This window comes from Toxorhynchites rutilus, chromosome 1 (assembly GCF_029784135.1).
Source record: "Toxorhynchites rutilus septentrionalis strain SRP chromosome 1, ASM2978413v1, whole genome shotgun sequence".
Taxonomy (NCBI): domain Eukaryota; kingdom Metazoa; phylum Arthropoda; class Insecta; order Diptera; family Culicidae; genus Toxorhynchites; species Toxorhynchites rutilus.
The window spans coordinates 123,158,689-123,185,288 of record NC_073744.1 but is presented as its reverse complement, the minus strand read 5'-3'; the positions used below and the strand labels follow the sequence as shown (position 1 = coordinate 123,185,288).

Sequence of the window (26,600 nt, the reverse complement as noted above, 5' to 3'; positions counted from 1 at the left end):
TATATTCTTTAGAAAAGTCTGTATGAAAAATTTGAACGTATTTTGCTAAATTTTGGTGTGTTCTTTGATGATTTTCTATTTTCCTTCGGATATCCTTTTGCTGCTATCTCCCATATGAACTCAATTAACCTCAGTTAGTTTTGGTATTTTTTCTTGCGCTGAGACAAACCAGCCGAAAGTCTCGAAAATAAAGAATAAAACAAATCTTTTCTTGCTATTGTTGGATCTAATTAACAGTTGCGACCATCTAAAATGCCACAGGCCTTTTGGAAAATATAGGGGAACGTAGGGTTAAACGCACCACCATGAAAAATCATGGAAAACGCAGTAACTAGTAGGATTTTTCTGTACTTTCTTCTTTTCATTAGAAATACCATTAAATGTATTTTAGCACCAAGAATAGACGAGTTTCCTGGTGCTAAAATACAATGCAATTTTCTAACCTGTCTCATAATAAGGCACAATGGTTCAGTATGGAGACTAAAAAAGAGTTAGTCTTTGTCAGTGCTAGCAAATCATTCAGATATTTTGTGCCTAGATAGTTTATGAAGGGTTAATAGAACATAAGTTTTCCTGAGTTTGTCGCCATGTGTATGTATTGGAGCGGTCTGGGAATTAGAGGTGGGCAAAACAGTTCACTATGATAAACGGTTCAGTCACTGACCATTAATTTAAGTGAATCAGTTCTATTGAATCGTTCTTTCGCTCTTTCGTTCAGCGTTCAATATCAAAATAGAATGTTAGGCGGCTCGCACATCGGAGCAATGAGCAACTAGCAACTATCAACATGCAATAAGCAATATTATCGCCAATGGATTTTTTTTCCGCCCCAGCTTCCCCCTTTTTTTCTGATAATCAGGAAGTATATGAATGTTGCGCGGAATTGAAAAAAATACATGAAATTGAAAATATACAGCTTTGCCTTCAAACTACGAAAATGTAATTTAATTTTTAACTCAAAATTGAGTATACATTAACAAAAAAAACTCTGCGTTACATGCATTTTTTTTCTCGTTGTATTCATCCATCCCCCCAGCGCGATTCAGTTCAGCTGCACTCGTTCGTTCGCAAACAGTATGCCCGCAAACACTTCGTTCTCATACAGTTCGTTCCCAAACAGCTCACTCGCAAACAGTTCACTCTCAATCAGTTCTTTCCCATACAGTTCACTCGCAAACAGTTCGTTCTGAATATGTTCGTTCAAGTCCACTCTCAATCAATTCGTTCTCAAACAGTTCACTCGCAAACAGACCCGTTTCGCTATCAAATACTTCTGCGAACATTCTATTTCTTAATCAAATACTTCTACGAATATCTATTCTACCCACCAAATGCTTCTGCGGACACCTCATCTCGCTCTTAAATACCTCTGTGACATCCCGTCTCGCTATTAAACCCTTCTGCAAACATCCCGTCTTGTTGTCGATGACTTCTGCAAACATCCCGCATAACTATTACCATGAGAACATCCCGTTTCTTCATCAAATACTGCTGTAGACATTCCCTAAGGCTATTATCGAGACAGTATCTAACCATCTATCCCCAATCTCGCTTATCACGTCATGCCGGGAGAATTGATGAAGCGACCGAGAGAGAATGAGCAATCAAGTACGAACGAACCAGAGAGCGGGAAAGCGCGTCACGGCCTAAGACCAACGTCCTTAGACAGTGGCCAGATATGCTATAAGGGTCCTCGCGTTAGTGTTAGTAAAACACGTGGAAAATTTCCTGAATTGGTATGGTATTTTTATTTTTTTGTAAATTAATGAAAGAGGGATATATATTTCTTCCTGAAAAGCCTTATATTTGATGTAGAGATACGTGTTTTTACAAGATTTCATATATTTTTTTCACAATTGAATATATGATTTACCAATGTTTCTCTACTGATGTCTGATAAGGCTGACTGAAAACCCAGCATCGGATGCCTTGTTGACAGCTTCCATAAACAATAGCTCCGTAATTGAAACCTTATTGGATGTATGACACCGCTGATTCCAATCTCCAAAAAAACGCCCCGAAGTATCCAGACCTGGAAAAAAAATTATTAACATTCTTAAAAGATTAACACAGAAAAATCTTAACGAAAAGAATAAATTATCTAAACGTTATCATTGAGCTTCCGATCATATTCGTACACTTCACGGTGTTCCAATTTACTCTTTTTTTACACCTACCAGCATGCAATCCGATATGTTTTTTGTTTAAATTCGAAGAAGTATATGTCAAAACACGTTGACCTAAGACAAGATATGACAACTGGATTCTTACTCTTACTCTTCGACCAAGTGCGAGCAACAGGTATGCCGAACCACTCGAGATGTCAAGTTTCCAATTGAGATAATGTTTCTGAAGACTATTTTTTCACGTTTATAACCTATGTTTTCGTATCATATATTCTATGAACAATTATATTTGGACGATGTAAAGCAAAGTTGTTGCGTATTTCACAACAAATTGTATTTTTCTATTATGGTTTATCATGAAAACTAGTGTGAGAGTACATACCATGAGTACATTATGTCGAAGTGTATTTTCAAATATTATTGGCCTTTAGAATTGATCAATCAGCAGGTCCGAAAACTGGTCTTGTCTTGTCTCAGGGTACGGCAAGAGAGCAGTTGGCAACAGAGATGCCAGATTTGAAGACATGTCTTCATTCAGTGAAGACATGTCTTCAGTGAAGACACTCGACTTACTGTGAAGACATTTGATTTTGTGGAGACATTTTGAAAACATTATGAAATATGTTAAGACATTTCTTTATGATAGCGTAAACTTTTGAGAGATATTATTTCCATAAAAGTCTAACTATTGACCGAAAATATCGTCAAAAGAAGGAGAGCTTTTGTCTCAGTGTCATTCTCTCGCTTTTTCATCAGTGTCACTTGTTTGCTTTTGTACTTAGTAATCAACGGAGACTTTTGTCTCGGGATGTCCCCTGTACACACTTTTATTTTTTTACGTTTTGAATCACCCAATATAAAGGGTGTGTCACATCAAATTGCATCACGGAAAAAACGCTGTAGAAATTTAATTTTTAGGAATTATATCTTCAGCTTTCGCTTATAATCAGATAAGAGTGTATAGATCACGTTGGCCATGCTTCACTGTCAATTTTTCGTAAATTTGGAAAAATGTCGTCGAACGAAAAAGAGCGTCGTGAATTAATCCTGTGCACTCATTTCGAGGAATCCGGAGTTGTCACATCGGGACATCGGTAAGATGCTGGGAATCGTCCAATCCACGGTCAGCAGAGTACTAAAACGATACTTCGAGAACTTAACCATCGACCGGAAGGTGAAGAACGCCAAAAATGAATGTTCCGTCAGTGAAAAAGATCACAAGCGCGTAGTTAAGCAGTTTAGACGTGATCCGAGAAGTTCGGTCCGGGATGTCGCCAATAAGCTGAATTTGTCAGGTTCATTCGTCCAGCGGACCAAGCAGCGGGAGGGCCTGCGTACATACAAGGTTCAGAAGGCTCCTAACCGCGACGAAAGGCAAAACATGGTGGGGAAGACGCGAGCCCGGAAGCTGTACACCGAAATGCTGACGAAGCCGCATTGTCTGGTAATGGACGACGAAACCTACGTCAAAGCGGACTTTCGTCAGCTGCCGGGTCTGTTGTTCTTCTCCGCAGAGGACAAATTCAGCGTTCCGGAGGAGATTCGCAAGCAGAAACTATCCAAGTGTGCCAAAAAGTACATGGTAAAAGTACAAAAGTACATGCAAGCGATCTGCTCTTGCGGAAAGCGGAGCGCCCCCTTCGTGATGACCGGCACGGTAAACGGGCAGGTTTACCTTAAGGAGTGCCTACAGAAGCGCTTACTACCACTATTGAAGCAGCACGAGGGTCCGACCATCTTCTGGCCGGATCTCGCTTCGTGCCACTATTCAAAGGACGTGTTGGAGTGGTACGAAGCCAACGGGGTCACCTTCGTGCCAAAGTAAATGAACCCGCCCAACTCGCCGGAGCTTCGCCCAATAGAGGAATATTGGGCGATTATGAAGCAGGCCCTCCGGAAGAACCGAAAAGTTGTCAAATCGGAGGCGGACTTCAAGAGAAAATGGATTTCTGTTCAAAAAAAACTACAACCTGGCGTTGTACAGAACCTTATGGATGGGGTAAAGAGGAAGGTGCGAGCATACGGGCTTGGGCTCGAAGTATGAATAAAAAGAAAATGCCAAAAGTTGTTTAATAGTTTTTATTTTACTGTCTAAAATTTTCAAAAGGATCGGTCTATTGGGCGAATTTCTACAGCGTTTTTTCCGTGATGCAATTTGATGTGACACACCCTTTATGCGGAAGTCGCTTTGCTGTCAAAACAAACAACAAAACAGAACCGGTCAGCAAACTGGAGTTAGTTCGCGTAAAATTTGGCTTGTAAAATTTAAGTGTTCTAGTCGAAATATTTTGGAAAATTCGATACTTCTGTGAGTCTAATTTAGATAATTGTCCAGTGTATTTTGTGAGACGGTAGGTGATTTTGTTGCTTACCAATGCTCGAAACATTGTTTTGAAATTTCGAGTTTATTCGGGTTAACAACCTCCAGTCAGGGTAGACCGGGTTTCGTGTTCCACTGACAAGAAAAATGCGTCCTTACTTTTTGTAGATGCCTCGTGTTTGGGTTTGGAAGATAAAACAACAGAGCTGAACTGAAAAAAAAACAACATTGAACAGGGCATGTCAACAAAAAAGCCTGACCTTCAACGCTCATCGGCACATCTCCCGTGGACCCAAGATGGGATCAAAATTCTCGAGTCTACTCCGGACCAGGAGCAAGAATTTTTCCATCACCTGCTTGAGCTTGAGAACTTTCTGGTTTTTGAACTGACCAGAAAAAAACATCGTGAAACACCCTTCCAATACGATAAACTTAAGTGGTAGCTGAGATTTCTAGACCGAAATCCGAACTTTCGTTCCGCAAACCTAAGACTGCATGAGGGGCAAGAGGTTTGGGGATCAATAAGCCATCAGGAACACCTTTTTTTTTGCAGTTAAAATACATGAATTTGGTTGCCTTTTTATTATTCAAAATCTGAGCAGTCCTATTACATACAGAACTATCCCCCTTCTACCCTCGTAAAGTGTCTACATGGTATATAGATAGCCTCTTGATAATTTGAAGTTATTGTAACAAGCTTACATTCGTTCCTTTAGAGGTGTCGGTTTTACCACGACAGGGTGTCGATCTCACCCGTACTCCCTCGGTGGTATTTATTCCACCAGAAAACATAATTTTTTGTATTCCATGAAAATGCGAGTTCTATTCGAAAAAGGATTACTAGCTACTGTAGAATAAACCAATGATTGTTCATGAATAGTTGGGGAGAGATTCTGTAATGATTTGAAGTCGAAGAAACATGGGAAGCCTTGGAAATATGTGGAAATCCTTAGGATGTCCGGTTTACCCTGATTTCCCCTATACAATAAAGATGTTAATATGTTCTGTAATATATATAAATCCCGTCGTACAGGCAGATCCTTCTTGGATGGCACTAACGTTCCCAATGGAACTTTGGCCTTCTCAACGTAGGTATTACTTGCGTCATTTTTATTAGTAGTACTTAGTTGAGATTTCTATGCCGGAAAACACGCCTTGAATGTCTTCTGGAGTGGCAAGCTCTAGAATACGTGTGACCACAGTGCAAGTCGGAAGAAATTTGTTTGACGAAAAATCTCCCGGCCAGAACGGGAATCGAACGCGAACCCCCGGCATGATAATGTGGGACGCTAACCACTCGGCCACGGCAGCATCCTAGGCGGATCCTACACTCTGTCCAACTTCTATAAAACCAGGTGATGATCTTACTGCCTTGTATCATTGTAAACAAAAAATGCTTCAAATTTCTAGTGTGTAGGTATTGGTGACTACCATACACTGCATGATTTTCATATGTGTGTGTGCAAGCGGTGTGCGTAAACGAATGTTTTTGTATTTTTCAAGTGTCAAGTTTCTATAAGACCAGTTACATTTTCCGTTGTTTTAGTTGTTTCGATCAATAAATCTGGAAAACGCCGAAGGGAAAAGTGCTCACGGAGAGAGAAGAAAGGCAAATCGGTGCATTTCACCAAGAAAAGTTTGGTATCAGAGAAATTGCTCGTCGGATTGGACGATCCCATTCAATGGTGCTCAATTATTTGGCGAATCCTCAAGGATACGGTAAGAAGGACAGAGCTCAACGGAAATCGAAGCTCTCTGTCCGGGATAAGCGAGAAATAGCTAGAACAGCTTCGAATACTTCAAAATCGCTTATGCAAATAAGGCAATATTTCAATTTGAATGTTACTCGGGTGACAATTCATAAAATTTTGGTAAAAAAATCCTCACATAAAGAGGGCTTGAATGGTTAAAGCTCCTCACTTACATCATCGCACATCAGAAGACGTCTGAGTTTTGCCAAAGCTCACATGAACCGACAGTGGGACATGGTATATTGTGACAAAAAATGTTGCCAAAAGAATGCATTTTGCAATATACCATAACGAAATAGTTCTCCAATGTATAGGTTATCTTCAGTGACGAAAAAAAGGTCAATTTGAATTCTCAACCAAGAATTTTGGTGGGGGCTCGTGCGTGGTTTGGGCGGGATTCTGTGCAACCGGAAAGCTCAAGATAGCTTTCACATCATTCCAGGATTACATACATGTTCTGAAATCCTCTCTCCTACCGTTTTTGCGTGGATATCGTCACAAAAAAATTACATTCCAGCAAAATAATGCTACTATTCATACCAGCAAGAAAACTAAGCAATGGATTGAGAACAAAAAACTTAATTTTTTGGACTGACTGGTTCGCTTTCCAGTCTTGAATCATGTTGAAAATCTTAGGGGGATCCTTGTATGCAGAATCTACACTGAAGGAAAGCGGTACACCACGATTGAAGAGCTCAAGGTCGCAATTTTGAAAAAATGGGAAAATATCGAGAAATCCGTTCAGAAAAAAATTATAGGAGGTTGTGTTCAAGATACGACCGCATTGTTGACGTAGAACAACGCTGTTATTTTATATAAGTCGCTTATTTATTCTTCTTCTTGAATGGCGTTAACGTTCCCTGTGAAACTTTTGCCGTCTCAACGTATGCATTAACTAGCGTCATTTATCAATACATAGTTGAGATTTCTTATGCTAAATAACACGCCTTGAATGTATTCCGAGGGGCAAGCTCTAGAATACGCGTGACCACAGTGCAAGTCGGAAGAAATTTCTTTGACGAAAAACCCCCCGATCAGAACGGGAATCGAACCCGAACACCCGGCATGATCATGTGAGACGCTAACCACTCGGCCACGGGTGCACTTGCTCTTATTTATACCTTCGGATATTATTCTATAATGTTATGAAACTTTAGAAACAACTGTTGCGTTGTTGTTGAAAGTTGCATTACTTTTTCATGCTCGAGAGAAGCGCAGCTGTCACCCTTAGTGGAGGAAGTTTTGCTACTGGCAAGCGAAACCTAATCACATACAAAATTCCAGAACGACATTTACTTTCTTGGTGACTATACAAGCGAAATAAACTCTTTTTGTTAATAACCTCGAAAACAGTAGCAATGCTTCATTATGATCAATATTAGCGCAAATGCAATCCTAGTTGAAGGCAGTTTTGCGACTGGCACGCGAACCTAAATAACTTATAACATTCCAATAAGACATTCAAGATGCTTGGTATTCCCTAAATATTTTTTGGCACACAACCTCAACGTCTGGATCGCCATAACGTCAGTTTAATGCATTGATGCATTCTCAAATGCACCAACGAAGCCCTTCTGATGACGGAGAACAAACAATGTTAACTGCTTGGAAAAAGACTGAATTATGCCACACAGCTTGTACTCTGCTGTAACAACCATCGATGCGAATTCGCTGATGAGTTTGTCAAGAGCGGCCGCCTTCACCACCAGCAAGGGGAGCTTGATTTTGGTTGCTGCCTGGGTAACGGCGTTTACATTTTCGACTATCTATAATATAGTCCTTGACAGTGTTTTGTTTGGTTAAGTCGTTCGTGAGTTATAGTGTCGCAAATATGGAGCAAAATAAAGAGAAAATCCGACATATTTTTCAGTACTACTATGACAAAGGCAAAAATGCATCTCAAGCTGCCAATAAAATTTGTGCAGTTTATGGACCCGATACAGTTTCCATTTCCACCGCACAACGATGGTTCCAACGTTTTCGTTCTGGTGTAGAGGTCGTCGAAGATGCGCCACGCTCCGGAAGGCCTGTCGTCGAAAATTGCGACAAAATCGCTGAATTAGCCGAGAAAGACCGGCATAGTAGCAGCCGTAGCATCGGCCAAGAGCTGGGGATAAGTCATCAAACCGTTATTAACCATTTGAAGAAGCTTTGATTCACAAAGGAGCTCGATGTATGGGTGCCACACACGTTGACGCAAAAAAAAACATCTATCGACACATGTGAATCGCTGCTGAATCGCAACAAAATCGACCCGTTTCTGAAGCGGATGGTGACTGGCGATGAAAAGTGGGTCACTTACGACAACGTGAAGCGCAAATGGTCGTGGTCGAAGCCCGCTGAAGCGGCTCAGACGGTGGCCAAGCCCTCATTAACGGCCAGGAAGATTCTGCTGTGTGTTTGGTGGGATTGTCAAGGAATAATCTATTATGAGCTGCTTCCCTATGGCCAAACGCTCAATCCGGACCTGTACTACCAACAACTGGACCGCTTGAAGGTAGCACTCATGAAAAAGAGGCAATCTTTGATAAACAGATGCCGCATCGTCTTCCACCAGGACAACGCCAGGCCACACACTTCTTTGGGGACGCGCCAGAAGCTCCGGGAGCTCGGATGGGAGGTTCTTTTGCTTCCGCCGTATAGTCCGGACCTTGCACCAAGTGACTACCACCTGTTTTTGTCCATGGCGAACGAGCTAGGTAGTCAGCAGTTAGCCACAAAAGAGGCCTGTGAAAATTGGCTATCCGAGTTTTTTGCCAATAAGGAAGCGAGCTTCTCTAAAAGGGGTATTATGAAGTTGGCATCACGTTGGGAACAAGTCATCGAACAAAACGGCGCATATTTGACTTAAAACAGATGATTGTAACTAATTTTATGAACAAATGAAAATTCAAAAAAAATACCGCAGGACTTTTTTGACAGCCTAATATTTATTTGAAGTAACTTATACATTCTTTCAAATGCATCACAACCTGCATTGAGGAGCAATATCATTGAATCATATCCTCTCTCAATTTTACTAAGATTCCCCATGTAACATCTTACTGTCCGAGTCGATAAATCATAAAAAAATGGGTGGGTTATATCTATGATATAACCGCAAGGTTGACGTCATTTGTTTGTACTGTTTAAATTTTTGATTGAGTAAAACAATTTCCGGATTCAATTGAATTCAATATATTTGCTTTGTGAGTAAAAATATTGAATAAATGACTATAAGGCCAATTCATGCATTGTGATAGATTATGTTCTTCGTTACAAGTAAATTTAATGACAGTCCTTTCACGTTTGGTATCGGCGTTATCGCAGCAAATGGTTATCAACATTTTGCCTGATCATCAAATGGTATGCGTAGAAATTCAGTGAGCAGTGGATATGAAGGCATATCCTTCTATGCAATCTTGAATAACCGAGCCAAAGCGCTGTGTTCGTGTCCGCTTTTGTAATCCGTGTTAGGAAAACACTTTTCGGAGTGCAAAAAAAACATGCGGTTGCAAAAGTTCCCCCGGCTTGTATAAATCAACAACTCCAACTTCTACTTTTTGCACTATAGAGCCTTTAAACTTGAAAGTTCATTCGCCTCTAGTGTCTGCACGATTTTCCCAGATTCCTAAGTTTAGAAGACCGTGTTAAGGAAACATATTCTAGTCTGCACAAAGGCAAGCGAGTTCAAAAGTACTCGCAGTTTGCAAAACCGAAACCTTGGTTTTGAAGTCTGTTTGGGGGAACACATTTCCGCCGGAACAAAAATGCCACCGACTTGCATATATTTGCAATGTCAATTTCCCCACGCTCCATGGATTAGAAGTCTGTGTTAGGGAAACACATTTGAGTCGGAACAAAAATGCCCCCGATTTACATGTAGTTGCAACGCCAATTTCCCAACGTTCCTTGAATTTAAAGTCTGTGTTAGGAATACACATTTCAGTTGGAACAAAAATGCCCCCGACTTTCATGTATTTGCAATGCCGATTTCTCCAACGCTGATTGGTTTTGATGACTGTGTTGGGGAAACCGTAAATCGGACCAATCAAAGCGAGGCAGTTAGGGCGTTTGGATAACGCTTAACATTTCACAGTTATTCAATTGTTTATCTAATGAAAAATAACATTTTATTAATTGCGATAGATGCGTAGAAATATTCCCTATCAATTGATGCAAACATCTCTCCGTTCCAGTAAGAAATGTTCGAGTTATAAGCATTCGGAATCTTTCGTTTTTTCCTGCATGTTCTGTGTTTAGGTTTCATTTTACCCCCCATAACTCCGGTTAGACGTAATCCCACGTTAAAAAACTATAGAAAATAGGGTCCGGAACACAACTACATTGTTGACGTAGGACTACAAATTATTTCATTTCTTCCGCTTACTTATCACTTGGGATATTATTTTAGAGAAAAAAAATTAACTCTTCAGAAGCATTTCTCGTAAAAGTCATTCAACAAATAAAGATATTAGCACTTATATTGAAACAATGTGATTATTTAATGTATGGGATTGTACTGCTTACTTTTTAGTCGCCATTTGAACCAGCTTTTTGAAACTACTTCAAAATTGTTCAAAATACCAATAAAATGATTAAGTCTGGTAAATTATCATACACGCACTATTTTCTCTGTGGTGTAATTTATAGCGCTATAGTAAATCTCATATTGGTATTGAAATACACAAAAAAAATAGATTTCGAAAAAAAGGTGTTTTGCATATGACATTCCGTATGCTAGAACGTAATGGGTTAATCGATGCAATTTATTCATTCACTCAAAATGTCGATTGCATCGTACTCGTTCGATTTATCAAACGATTACCGGACAGCACTATTTATAACGTTTCCAGCAACGAAACATTCCTCAGTTACGTCTAAATGTAGTTTACAGACGGCGTCGCAAATAATACATTAACTGCCCAAACGATTAACGCGCATCCACTTGGCAAAACCAATTATCCGTCAATCTTCGCCGTCATTTGTTTCAATCTGGTTCATGTGGCCTGACAACCAAAATCTGCCCACATCCAACTTCTACGGTGCACACAATCGATTTACGACCCAGAAAAACGGCCATCCGTCACCGCACACACATAGCATTTACATTTTTAATTAGGCCCTTCATCTGCGCATTTCCTGCGCAAATCCGTCGTCGATCGGTTCGGTTCCTATGCTCCGAAAATCATTGCCCCTAATGTAAAAGGGTTAAGGCTGTCTGATTGCAGCCGAGGGAACCTGACCAGACAGGAACACTCTCGCAAAACAATAGCTAATTAAGTTCGAATTTATCAAATTACTCCCTCCCACCATATGACCCCACCAATCCAGTTTTGGCCCTGCTTGGTGAAACGAAACACTGATCGATCATCGGAGCTTCGACAAGAAGCATGCAACACAATTCATTCCTCCCTCTTCCCCAATGGCAAAACATTCAATCCGACCAAACTGGGCGTCGTCCTTCATGGCTCATTATCGGTGCAGCCGAGGTCTGAATTCTAAACAACGAGTATACTTCACACACACATAGGCTTTTCAGTATTTCGTCGGTCAGTGCTGGAGTGCAAGTTGAGATTGCACACACCATATGCATGCATACCTCAAGCGGCCGCGCAGATATGCAAAAAGGCTAAACGACAATTATTATCGTAATTATAATTGCTCCGTAAATTCGCCCCCTTGGCGAATTGATGTAATAATCCTTTTTCATGGAAATTGACTCATGGCGAAGGCCTGTGGGGCGCACACTGCTATGCCGACGTTGGGTGCTTCCTGCGTCGCCGGTGGCGATGGTGGTGTAATTTGAAGTTTTATGTTTGATTCATGATTCAACCCTCCTGTGGGCAGCATAATTATACATTGGAAATGAGAATTAAAAGACACGCTCCACGTCGTCTTCTGACATCGTTGTTTCGACGGCGTTTTTCATCAGATTAGTTTGCGTTTATCCGCCACTTCCGACGAAGCAAAACGTGTTTCTGGGATACACAATTTCGTTTAATAATTCTCTAAAGATCGCTCTCAATGTTCCCACCCTAAGCATTGCAAACTCGAAAAATATTGAACGGCTGGCCTGATGGTCACCAGTGTGAATGAATACCTATCGTGATTGCGGTTCCACCCCGAGATCATTATAAATGCATAACTCAATCCATAAACAAACAATCGAAATTACATTATCCGAAAATTCGTTTCCCGTCGCCATCGCTATGCTTTGGACCCGCTCCCGAAAACCATAGAACGCGACCGAGCGGCCGCCGTTTGCATATTTGCTGCAATCATTTCTTATTTTCCAGCTTGATCCACGGAATCGGAATCCGAATCCGCGCCGCGCGCTTTCTATTCCAGCAGATTCGCTACAATCGCTGGATCTCTCCCATCGGCTCGGGCTGACGATGATATGCTAATAATACCAGAAAGCAGTCACTAGAAAGTGACTCCCCCACTCCTTTCACACGTTGGCTGCTCGGTTCGCTTCTTCAAAACCAGTCACCACCACCAAGCGGGCCGCCGAACAGGCCGGACGCCGAGAGTAGCAATTTACAAAATTTGTTTGGAAAATTTCCCATTTTCCATCATCTTCTTGCCGTGTCGTTTCGAGCCACAATTACACCCGGTCCATTTGCCCAGCGCTCGATTCGATTGCAATTCGGCGACGATGCAGTTTGCTCGTCGTTTGCCTCGAATGGGATGCCTCGATCCCGATCAGGATTCCGACCGAGCGCCTTTCGATTCAAGGAGAAGCGAGACACACGTGCTGTGTGTCCAACCTGTGACGAAGCTTCCGCCCTTGTGCCTGTGCTGCCGATTTTCGCATTGCCAATAATAAAATTATGATGATACGATAGGTTTCCAAGCATCTGCCACACCGAACCGGATGCTGCTCCACTGCAGGAGGATCTAAGCGTCGGGGAGCCGCATAGAGATTTTTTTCATCCGAATAGTATTGTGTATATGTGGGGGTGGAGTGCAGCCAATTGAATTAGAAATATGCATAGCTACGAGTGCCTTCGAGATTCTTTCGACGATTTAAAGGGTATGGAAGGGAGTGTTTCAATAAGGTACTATACCAACAATTATTGGAGCACGAGAAAAAAAATGGTTCAGTTAATGTCAGATATGTAAATGCAAAACCGGGATTTTCATGAAGAACATGTTTATTGTATGAAAATGGAATTCTCTAAAAATTGCTCGTCGCTAGCTGTACATTTTTACATTCTTCCTTGTTATTTGTGGATGCCCACGAAATTAGTTTTATTAGCAATCAGATTGACCGGCCCGAAGGCAGTCTTCAATTTACGAGGGTGGTCCGATAAGTACTTAGCCTCATCGCCCGATGGTGTCGGACTGCTTATCGTGTAGTACATTCTCGTAAACGGCTACTGTCAAATTTTCAGCCGAATCGGACGAATCGCCACGGACAAATTGGTTGGATTGTACTACGAACTGCTGCCCCATTCACCGTATTCTCCAGGTTTGGCCCCGTGCGACTTTTTTTTGTTTTCAAACTTGAAAAAGTCACTCGCCGGGCAGAAATTTGAGTCGAATCAGGAGGTCATCGCCGCCACGGAGGCCTACTTTGCAGACCTCAAGAAAACATATTTTTCAGATGGATTAAAGAAGTTGGTGCATCGCTGGGTCAAGTGTATTGAGCTAAAAGGAGAATATGTTAAGAAATAAATCGCCACTTTTCCAAAATGTTTGGTTTTTTTCGTAGGCTAAGTACTTATCGGACTGCCCTCGTATAAGATCGGAATGAAAAATTTTACTACGCGTTATTTATTCACTTAAACCACGTGTTTTGATAGACAAAATAAAGTTCTCGTTAATAACTATTTTTGCCGCCAGCGGATTTTGGCGATTTATATACCAAACGAATCGGAAATTTCCTAAGATTTGTTTGTTATACTATATATTATAATCTCCTGGTGTGTAAACGGTTTAAATTGATGAAAACTAGAAGCATTTCCATTTTCCCATACATTTATTCTGTTCATTTGTGAGCTTCCCTATACGTGCCGTCAATAACGAGCAACTTATCGGCGAGCAACGAACGGGAATGATTTAAAGTCTCCGTGAACAAAGAAAAGAAGAAGATTAAAAACTAAAGGGAATATTTGCCTAGAGCATAAATAATGGATCTCGCTGAGGCTAACTTTCAGTATCGTTCTGGATACGATACAATGAACATCGCTTGTTCTTTCTTGTATTGCGTCATTACATGCCTTCGTTTCGAATTGAGCTGTGGGCGCAATCAAATCACTTACTCGCTGATGTCTCTGACATTGTAATCATCACATCAAATTGACACCATTCCATTAAGATTCTGAACTACACAATTGTGTGGGAAATCATCAAACTAGGCTATCATCGGCTCACAAAGAAGATAATTGTTCAGGAATTTTATGTACGATTTGGTTTCGCATGGCAGTAGCAAAACTATCTCTCTGTATTGTTCTGCGAGGACAAGAATGAATCATCAATCAATTATCGCCAACTGATTCTACAATTCAAAACCATTTCACGGCGACCAAACCGTTCTACTGAACAGTCATTCCTAAAATTTCGCACCATTCTAAAATAACATGCGAAGTTATTAGCAACCGATTTGAATCAAATAACAGCGTTGTTCTAACAATGTGGTCGTGTCTTGGACACAACCTTCTATATTTTTTAACCCTAACTTAACCTGTTTTCTATACATTTTCCGATATTCCACTAAAATTTATCATTATAATATAAAATTATCTTCAGATACAATTTTTGTAATAGATTATTTTGAAGATAGATTAAATGAAGAACAAAGTTTTCCATTCATATTGAACGCTAATTTAATGATGATGGCCCACCTCATACCTCTACAAAGGTTTGAGCAGGACGATTTATCTTATAGATAATATTTATTTTCAAACATATCAAGAAGCCAGTATTATAAAAACAAAAACAAAGCGAACTAGCTCTGTTGCAGGCATAAATATCTATTATCAATAGAATGATACGGAGAAGTTAATTTTCATTTATAACTAGCTGACCCGGCAAACTACGGTCCCGCCCAAAAAAACTACGTCCCGCCCAAAAAGTTTCATTTGTATGTCAGCCCTCCCTAAGAGAGGGGGGAGGAGTATCTAACCACCGTACAAACATTTATTGCACCCAAAATCCTTCACATGCCAAATTTGATTTCATTTGCTTGATCAATTCTCGAGTAATGCAGAAATTTTTGTTTCATTTGTATGGCAGACCAACACTCCCCCCCCCTAAGAGAGGGGAGAGGAGGATCTAACCACCGTAAAAACATTTATTGCACCCTAAATCCTTCACATGCCAAATTTTGTTTCGTTTGCTTGATCAATTCTCGAGTAATGCAAAAATTTGTGTTTCATTTGTATGGCAGCCCCCTTTTAAAAGGGGGTGGAGTGTCTAACCACAATAGAAACATTTATTGGACCCAGAAACCTCCATATGCCTAATTTGGTTGCATTTGCTTGATTAATTCTCGAGTAATGTAGAAATTTGTGTTTCATTTGTAGAGCAGCCCTCCCTAAGAGAGGGGTGGAGGAGTATCTAACCACCGTATAAACATTTATTGCACCCTAAATCCTTCACATGCCAAATTTGATTTCGTTTGCTTGATCAATTCTCGAGTAATGTAGAAATTTGTGTTTCATTTGTATGGCAGACCCCCCTAAGAGAGGGAGGAAGAGTATCTAACCACCGTAAAACATTTATTGCACCCTAAAACCTCCATATGCCTAATTTGGTTGCATTTGATTGATTAGTTCTCGAATAATGTAGAAATTTGTGTTTCATTTGTATGGCAGCAATCTTCATAAAAATCCGAAACCCAAAAAAGCTTAGGTAAAATCGGATGGAACCAGTCCTCAATAGCCAAAGTAATGTTCTCTAGGGAATATTGCACAATTACTTCGCTTTGGGAATGACAATGATTAGCCACAAATTGCCACAAAAACTTTATTGGATACGCTAAAATTTGCGATTTTTGAAAAACATTTCCAAACCTGAAATGTAATGTTCAATTTGACAACTTCGCAATGTTTGAAAGACTTTTGTCAGTGTATGAGGATGGAACAGACGACGAAACAGTACAGAAGACCATAAAAAAGTAAATTGTACAGCATTTGTCAAAGCTTTTTACAACAAATTAAACTTGAAACAAATTTTCCTTACATCAAACAACAAGATTTGGACATGGTTTAAACTGCTTCCCGACTGGCAGTGACGAAATTTTCGGATCAATTTCAATTTTTTGTTGTCTTTTGTGTTAATCTGGAAATCTGTGAATCTACATCTCCTACAATGCTGCTGAAGGAAATAAAACACCGTAACTGAGTAGATATCGAAGATGACATGAGGTGTGCTTTTCGACAACGTTCTCAAGAATTACGATTTTGGCGGAAATAGTTCAGATGCAGATGCCATACTGTCTTGCCAAACTTTGTATACTTTTTTTTGTAATCAGATACAAGCATAAATCATATTTGTTGCGAACATAACTTGAAACCCGTTTGTATTCTTTCATTATATTACAGATATGCTACAGACTTTCTTACAAAATACTGATAGGGGGTAAGCACTGGGATTAATTTTCCTAAAGGGGGGAAAGGAGCAAAAAAGGTTGAAAACCACTGATATAAACACTAAACATGTAGGAAATAATTAAAGATTCCGTACGCTTATAACTAGGCCACTTCAAAATAGATCGCAAAGATGTTTGCGTTAATTAATTGGAAATATTTTTACGTCTTCTATCACAAAAGAAAATTATATTTTTCTGAGTAATTGTAGGTGAGTGAAATATCAAGCATTATCTAAATGCGATATCTCATGTTTTGATTGGTCCAAATTGTACTCCTCAAATTGTATCGACCAAAACAGGAAACCGGCAGTGGAATACAATTTAAATACTTCAATACTACTACGAGAACAAATTTTTACGAATTCGTGCATTGTTTCAGATTGAAAGTGACTTCAATTTAAGTGGAATTTTCCAGCAGTGAGAGTTGTGTTCTTCGATTGAAAACTAAAGGGAAAAATTCATTCCACTGTGAATGCTATAGTTGCCACCAACGCAATCGATTTCGGGTTTTTTGTTGCCGTTTTGCGAATAGTATAATTTGTTCAATGTTTCTTTGGGAATGATGTTTTTTGGAGCGTTGGAGGTTTAATTTTGCTGAGAGATACAAGAAAACTACTTGGATATTCCAAAAGTTCTTCGAATTGGCATTGGTATTGTCCTATATATATATAGTATAGTATTATCATTGACGTCGTATGGACTTTTTTTTTTGCACGATCCCAAATGAAATGAGAAAAGAAACAGAAAGAGATGTCTGCTCGCATACATACAAACCATTTTTAAGCTTTTAAAACAGCTCATTATTTGCGCATTTGTCTCTCCAGCACACGAAATGGCATAATTTCTGCCAAAGATGAAATGTTTTTTGCCAACGCTAGTTTGGGTGCAGTATCGTGCAGAACGTTGAACGCGCAAAGCATTGAACATTGCGTGTGTTGTCAAACGGGCTTTTTACTAGAAACCCTTAAAATCATTACGCCCAAAACGTTCCACCGTTTCAAAATGCATGAAGCCATTCGACTCTCAAAATCACTTGAAGACACACATCAGCTGCGATCCGTTTTCGATAACTAATACTTCCGACATATCGAATCGGTTGAATAGCTGACGTAACATTCCGATGGTAGCAGACGCTGTGATCAGCGTTGTATTTATTGCCTCCGGCCGTTTGGAATTCACTAAAAGGAGATAATGGGCTCTATTATAGAAATCGAATCGAGAGTCGAAACAATCACTATCACACCGAGCAAAATTCCGTACTTTGTAAATCAAGATATCTCTTATCGAGCTCGAATTTCATGTGTTGCGATTGCATATATTTAAGCCTTTCTGAAATAATTCCCAAAGGATAGAGGCGAATGAACTGAAAAGTTTAACGCCTCTTTAAAACAAAGAATGAAATGGAATTCCCGAAGGAAAATATCAGGGACGCAAACCAAAACAAAATAACTCTCTGAAGGTATGCGACAAGCAAACCAAACAACTCGGAAAATGACAGCACTTCCACCGATAGCTTTCACTTTATCGTTGCTATCGACTTGCTCGGTATCTATAATAGAACAATAGGGCTAACGAGCAAAATTCTTATCGGCCCGATTTCTATTTCTATAATAGGACCCAATATATTCTGTATTTTTGTAGTTTTGAAGTTGCGCTAAATCAATTGTTGTCCGGAAAGTTCGTGCCGAAGGATTATTGATCAGTATCTTAATTCGCCCTTCATGAATGGCGGAAGGTCTGACCAAAAATGCACATTAATTTTCTCTATCTTCAATGAAATTCAAAATAAACAGCAAACGAATTGTTTCAACCATTTATTTTCCTAAACATATGTTGAAAAATTGCTATACAACGCAAATACGAAAGTCAGATACTTTGAATAAGTACAACTTATTCAGACATATTGACCATCACTAAGAAAAAAACTGCACGAACTTCCCACGCAATCCAATACAAGACAACGTCTTGTTCCGTGTATAATAGTTCAGCCAAATGGAGCCATAAATGCTGTGTTGGTAATTAAATGGATCCAAATTTCTTGTTACAAGATACTACATTTTCAAAACAATGAAATGAATGCAAATTTAAACTTTCTTACAATTTTTAATCTTCCTGTTTTCGTGGATCAGAAAAAGTAAAGAATTTTAAAAAGTATTAAAATTACCAGAATACCATTATTCACGTTTATCAATGATTAACTTCGAATCAAATTACCAAAAAATCATCAACCGATGCCAACTCTATCTTTTCGTTTACCAACCAGAATCCTTCTTTTTTGGCGGAATGGAACAATGAAAAGCAAAAAGCCATAGAAACGGATGCAACACTTGCATCTTCATCGAGTTCTCCCTCTGGGAATGGGACCATCCAGCAACAAATTGACTGTATCAAAAACCAATTTGGGGAAATGATCGTCGTCTTCGTTTCTCAATTGCACTGCAAGGAAACAACAACAAAACAAAAAAGGAACAATGCAGGATGCAGTGAGGCAAACATTGCCCCAAAGACACCAAAGTAATGCACTCGATTGTCACTTTTAGTGTAGTTATATTTTCGGGAGCGTTTGTCACTGCGAAAAGCACGAAACATAATGCGTTTCCATAATTGAACGGAGAGGTGGAGCACGATGTACTCTTACAGCTAATGCGGGCGCTACACGATTCGTCCAACGTTTCACTCGAATGTTGGACTCAAACGTTTTACTCGATGAATCGACAAATGTTGTGACGAATGTGCTGCTACACGGTGAAGTGAATGTTTGATTCAATGCAATCGGTCCAAACAATCGGCGAGTATTTGGATAGAATGTTTATTGTTTTTATTTACCATCAAAAACATTAGGGAACTGGATGACGATGCGAGTATTGAAATTGCTGCCGTAGCAATTGTACTGATATCGGGCTGTAAATTTAAAATGCTTGAAATCAACATTATTAAAGTGCAATATTTTGCCGAATATTTGGAGTTTTATAAATCAATTTCATTGTTCCTTCATTTAAAACTTGTAAACAAACCAATCTGTCAAAGATAGATTCGGACAAATCGTGTAGCGGTGTATCGAATTTCATCGAGTGTCGAATCAACGGATGACAAAAATCCTTTGACTCGTGCCACTCGCGTTGGAAGGTAATCCACAACGAACGGATTACCTTCCAACGCGAATATTCGACACTCGACATTGGAGGTTCGTAGCTCGTTAGTCGACTACACGATGCGTCGAATCATCGAGCGTCCAGCATTCGAGGGTGTTCGTAGCATCGTGTAGCGCTGGCTTAAGTAATGTCTGGAGATCAAGAAAAAACACTCCACCCCAAAATTTCACATCCGATTGATTCAATGCGATATTTCCTGTTGAGCTACAATCTTGTTTCGATTCCAAATGCAACAGAAGCGTGTGTCACATCTCCATTCCATCGGGTAATTCACCCCGCACATAAATTCCAAGGACCTGCGACCCGTCACCCCCTCTCTCCCGCAAGCTGGAACAAGCAAACATACAAAAACATTCTTGTTTTCGTCCTTCTCCTGCATTTGCATTTCTCAGCGGATAAAGCTCCAACTTCCGGTGCTGAAGACTATCGGGGCGACCGGGAAAGCAGCGGCAGAAAAACAGCACTCCTCGTCGCTATTGTTTTAATTAGTTTTCCTATCTTGGTTCTTGGGAATCCGGTCGTCGACAATACGCTTACTCTCACGCTCTCCCCCGGATGAAGCGGAAGGAAACCGGCACTTTTACTCCTCCGCACTTTTCGTTGAATTTTTTTTTTGTGCCTGCTTCTGTTCTCAGCCATCCACTGACTCGAGAGACTTAATTTCGATCCCATACGCGTGGAATATTGTAAAACATGTCTTAAGGTAGTTCCCATAACATAAATTCCGAAAATCCTCCCCCCGGGAAATGACTCGAGAATAGTAGTAAGAGTCATGTCATAACCACGCTTACGTCTCCATGCTGGGGCATCGGTGGCGGCAGCAGAGGCAGTCGACCGAAACCGGTTGACGATGGAAATTTTATATTTGCAACCATGCTCGTCTACCCTCTGCACCGGTGCACTTTACTAGATGCACACGGTGAGATAGAGGGGAAGAAGCTCTCGTGTACCCTCTTCAGAGCCGCCGGTACTTGATAAACGTATTAAATACGCCTCGCGAAGCTAGATGCCATCTCCTGTCGGCATATGTCACGGAACAGGTTGTAATTCGTAGTTGATGGTATGTGGGGTTTCAGGACAGTATCTGTACCCAATACCTGTACCATAAATTTCAGTCGGTTTAAGAAATATCCAACTATGTTCAGGTTAGTTTTTGGTCGCGTTTACATCTGGGCTATCTCCATTAGAATATATATCGCATGACAGTTCAAAATCCCATTGAATGTTTGCATTGGCACGCGATTTATATTTTAACGCGAAAACTTGTTCCAGTCTAACGAAAAAAGAACATTTTTTTTCATTATTCATCAACATACTTCGCTCCAACAATAGTAACTCACGTTTTCCTAATTGTTAACTTAAAGCAATTTCCTTGTGTATCCGAAAATTGGTGGCTCGTGATGTACAAACGGTGAATCGTAGCGGGTTGTCGCTAGAAAAATAAGTAACAGCAAAGCGGTTGGAGTTTTTTTCGTCAAACTAAAAGCGTTTGCGACCCGATGTATACTGCCAAGAGAATCTTTCTAACGATCTTGTGGCTCAACCCATCAAGAATTTGTGAGTGATTCTCGATGCCAGAGTTGACAAAAACTAGTGTTACCTATAAACATATACTATAACTATTTTGAAAGTTACTTTTATTTTCGCCTGGAAAGAGCTGGATGCACATAACTTAAAGAACCTGGAGACTTGGAGAACCTGAAGAACCTGGGAGAGCCAAAATGGAGTAGGCACTTTTTGGTTACTGTTTATTTGATAATCTTTTTTTCCTCAACTGAAAATCTTGTTCTCACCCCGCTTTCTCACTTTTTTCTACTCGGATTTTCTAATTAACGCGTTTTTTTAGCGTCGGTTTTTCCATTTGAAGCGTTTTTACGAGGTATGTATTCTCCGCGTAAAAACGCTGAGTGTATTCCATAAGTGCAACTTAGAGGAATCTGAAAAATAAGATATCAAAAAAAGACTACAATGTGTTCACTTTTTTTTTCCTTTATTTATTTAATTAGGCTCAAGTGGATAAAGAGTCACCATCAAGCAATACATTTTATAACTATTTGAATATATTATAACTACATAATCATTAACTTAAGTCTAATTAGCTAAAACTACAGTGTAACTACAGTGCAATATAAAAAAAATATAATTTATTCCTTCGTTGCCTCGTCGGTGTTATCCTTGTCTGGAACAGTGCTTGTGGTGGGAATGTGTTCACTTTAATATGAACCAATTTAATGAGAGAAATTCAAAAAATCATGTGCTAGGTACTTTCTTTGCCTATCGGTGTATGATGTTTATTTTATCGACTTTATTAGGTAACACAAGTGGTGAAAATTCTTCCACAGATCATCGCTAAAACGGAGCTTTGAAATTTTGGAATATTTCTGGCACTATCTGACACATCCTTCGATGTATAAGCTCACATTTTTTTTGGCAACGATATAGAGATGAAAGCCATATGATGTTAAGAGTCATAACCGGTTAGTTCGGACTTTCGTAAACTTCCTTTAACGCAGCGTATTGAAAACTCAAATATGGCGAATGAATCGTGCATTAAAATCAACTGCGAAGCATTCATGCTCGAAAGTATGACAGCCCATCAAATATTAAATCGCATAAAATCGCATAAAATCGCATCCTATATAAATTCGTATCAAATTACTATTGTGTAAAATTTCAATCAAAGTATTCATCATCTGTATCTGAAACCGTTCAAACTGCAAAAACATGATTTTCTATTTATTCTATTTATTATATTTATCTTTGTGGATTAGGTCGTATATCGGTATAAAGAACACCGTATTATTGCTGTGAGTTGTATTATATACGTACATTCTATTCTATTTATACAACATTGTCGGGTCAAATCGCATTTAAGTGTAACACGCATCATAATATTGTTGTATACGGCTTCATCTTATATAGAAAAATCTCGTGTCACGATGTTCGTGGTCGAACTCCTCCGAAACAGCTCGTACGATTCTCAAGAAATTATGCACAAAAAACTTGGTAGGCATGAGAATAGGACGTAAACTACAGGGTTTTCCATTTCGGGCTTCCGAAAGTATACAGCCCTGCGCTGACAACCGTTTGACATATCTGTCAACCAAAGCGTTATATCGTTAGTTGAATGTCTGCCATTTTACAATATGGATCGTTTTAGCATCGCACAACGTGTTAATTTTGTTAAATTATACTATAAAAAAGATGAAAAATCGGCAAATGTTTTTCGAGCATTACGGACGGATGTTGGTCGTCATGGACGGCCTACAGAGCACACAATCGCTAATGTTGTGCGTAAATTCGAACAAACTGGATCCGTAGCGGATATTGTGAAACCTGTGCATCATCGTGATGTACCTTCGGCCGAAAATATTGCTGCTGTTACTGCCAGTGTGGAGGATGACCCGAAGGCACATTTCGAGCTCGGTGGCTATGTGAACACCCAAAATTTCCGTATATGGGGCTCAGAAAATCCACACGTGATTGTTGAGAGGCCATTGCATCCGCCAAAAGTCACTGTTTGGTGCGCATTATGGTCTGGTGGAGTCATCGCGCCGTATTTTTTTGAAAATGAGGACGGCGAGACGGTAACTGTGAATGGTGAGCGCTATGGCCGCATGTTAACCGATTTTATTTTGCCACAAATTGAAGATATGGATACGGATGACATGTGGTTTCAGCAGGACGGCGCCACGTGCCACACAACACGACCGAACATGGCCATATTGCGAACGAAATTTGAAGGACGCATAATTTCGCGTTTTGGTGATGCCAATTGGCCGTCCAGATCATGCGATTTGAACCCGCTAGACTTTTTTCTGTGGGGTTATGCGAAAGACCGTGTCTATGCCAACTCTCTGCAAACTCTTGAACATTTGAAAGACAACATTCGTGAAGTTATGACCGAGAAACCGCCCCATATGTGCCGAAAAGTCATCGAAAATTACCTGTTCCGGATCAAGGTGTGCGAGAAAGCCCTAGGTGGGCATTTGAATGATGTTGTATTTCCCACATAATGGTATAAACCAAACTTTAATTTGAAATAAAAGTTTCATCGAAATTCGAACTCAATTGTGTTTTATTTCAATTTACTTTCGGAATTTAAAGTTGGAAAACCCTGTATATATGATACCGCTAGGGTACCAATTACCATATGTTCAATACCGATTAGGGGGCCCTATGCAAAACAATCTAAATAATTTTGATTTCTATTTTTTCTCAAATTTGGCATAGAACTACATGTAACCTCAAAGGTTCATCCCCATCTCCTATTTATAATCGCGGTTTTAGTATTTTGGTATAAATAATATTCAAATAATCGACCCGTAGTTTGTTTTTCAAAAAGAGCGAATTTATTCACGTTTTTAAATGACAGATGGCGCTAAGCTCCCTTCATTGAACACATTCATCCTCACATGCGCCAATAACCTTAATTCGGTTATAGTCATGCGTATTGCCAGCGAGTTGGAAGACTTTTTGAATAAACATAATGGATTATTGAAATTCTTCACATCATCCCTTTGCAAGGTGACGATCACGTTATTTTCATCAATTCTAATATAACACCGACTGGAGAACACATGTTCGAGAGAGCGAACGAATGCGATTCTAAACAATCAGAAGCGGTGTGAGGAAAAATACACTCACTTGCCAGACGCTATCAAGAGCAACGCCGACGCAGCCTATGATATTGCCAGGTCTAAACACATCCATTGTCATGATATTACAAAACGTGTGTTCAAACAAAAAAAAACTGAATGAAATGTAGAATGAGATTCATTACAACGTTACATGTATTCGGTTCCACACCATGCTGAATTTAGTCGGCTGGATGGCAAAACTACAAAAAATTAGGATTACCTCATATACACATTTTTAATTCGGATAATCGACAAAATACGCTCTAAGGAAATCGATAGTGTAATTTGCTCAAAAATTTCCGTCATTGAGCTTCGTGTTCCCCTTCTGTGAAGCGTAAATTGTTTTGAATTTTCGAGTGAATTAAACACACTTCTAAAACAAAAAATAAAATAAATGAAATATGGCTCTATTGTGTGTTCTGTGTAGCAGAATAATACATTCTCTGCAGGTATCTTGAACGAGAATAGTCTCTGATAATTATTTTATATTCTGTGGAGGCGATCTGGCGTAGTGGTAACATCCATACCTCTCACGCAGAGATCACGAGTTCAATTTTCACTCCCGACATTCTTCCAAAAATGGAAGTAAAAGTGACGAACCAGCCGAAATGTGTTGAAAGTCACTATAAAAGAGAAAGAAATATATATATATATATATATATATATATATATATATATATATATATATATATATATATATATATATATATATATATATATATATATATATATATTTTATATTCTGAATTATATTTTGATTGAAAAGCAAGAAGATCAATAGATAAATAGTTAAGTTAGGGTCAGGACTATGCCTACTAAGTATTGAAACAACATCGAATAAAAATATTCATCCAAATTTCAACAACTTAAAATTGCTTCCAGGTTAGGTCAGGTGATTGTTATATTGTTACCACAAACATGATTCATGACCGTGCGGCAATCTAAAACTTTGAAAGCCTTGCATGGCAGATTGAAAATGTACAATGCATTTTCTTAAAGATTTCACCAACGACACGACCGCAACCTTAGGTGGATGTACAATATATCAACGACTAAAAACTGATAAAGTTACACATAAAAATTAACAACTCAGACATTGACACGGAAAATCGTTCGGCAGTGCCATATTCGCCTCAGCTGAGCAAAACATTCAATGCTCATATTAATGTTGAGGTCTGTGGTTCGATGAAGAGCAACAAATACATTTGCAACAACGAAATTTATATTGATATTCTTCATTCAATTTGTCTACTTTACGACAAAAATATATTCCTTTTTTCACTTCAGATTCATTAATGAAATACATCGATAATGGAATACAAAGTATGGTATGTGTTTTTTAATCGTCATCGACTTGGCGCTCTATTCCTCGGTATGTCAAACACAAGAGTAACGAACGTTTCACGTATATGTAGATCGTGAAAACGTTTAGACACACTAACAATACATTAGTTATTTTTTATCTAACAACCAACATATTCACTAGAAATAATTTTTATGGCAAAACAACGTTTGCCGGGTCAGCTAGTATACGTATATAATATGGAATATCGCCTCTACTTTTGCATGTGTATGACTCAATGTTTGCTGTTTGCAAGTACATGCCGTCAGCCTTCTGTTGGGGAAACCTTTATGACATATTTAGTTTACCTTTTTTCCATTAAATTTGGTTAGTTAAATCTATTGGATGTAGGGAAAATCAAACGAAGCGATAGCTTGTGTGCATATCGGCAATTTTTTCAAATAGTCTAGAACACCCTTAAGTCAGGAACATTGGCATCACTGCTCCAACACATCTGACATCTAACAGGGCCGCTCAATTTTTCACATCTTTTCGTCAAAATAATGACACACAATTCATCTTGACGACAATGGGCTTCGAGTTTGGGAAGCGAAGATGAATGCGATTATGAATGAAAATAAACTTTTCTATGTCGAATTTTTACTCTAGGTAAAAGAGTTACTTTTTTTTCAAATTGCAGAAGAAGAATGAAACGAAAAATGTGTTTGATAATACTTTCATATTATGATT

General features: G+C 39.3%; 1 protein-coding gene across 12 annotated transcripts in view; it reads left to right on the top strand.

Annotated features, from left to right (window-relative positions):
• Nucleotides 1–26,600, top strand: part of LOC129761847 (sex determination protein fruitless) — a 717,406-nt gene that overhangs the window by 598,659 nt on the left and 92,147 nt on the right. The gene's annotated exons all lie outside the window — the stretch shown is intronic.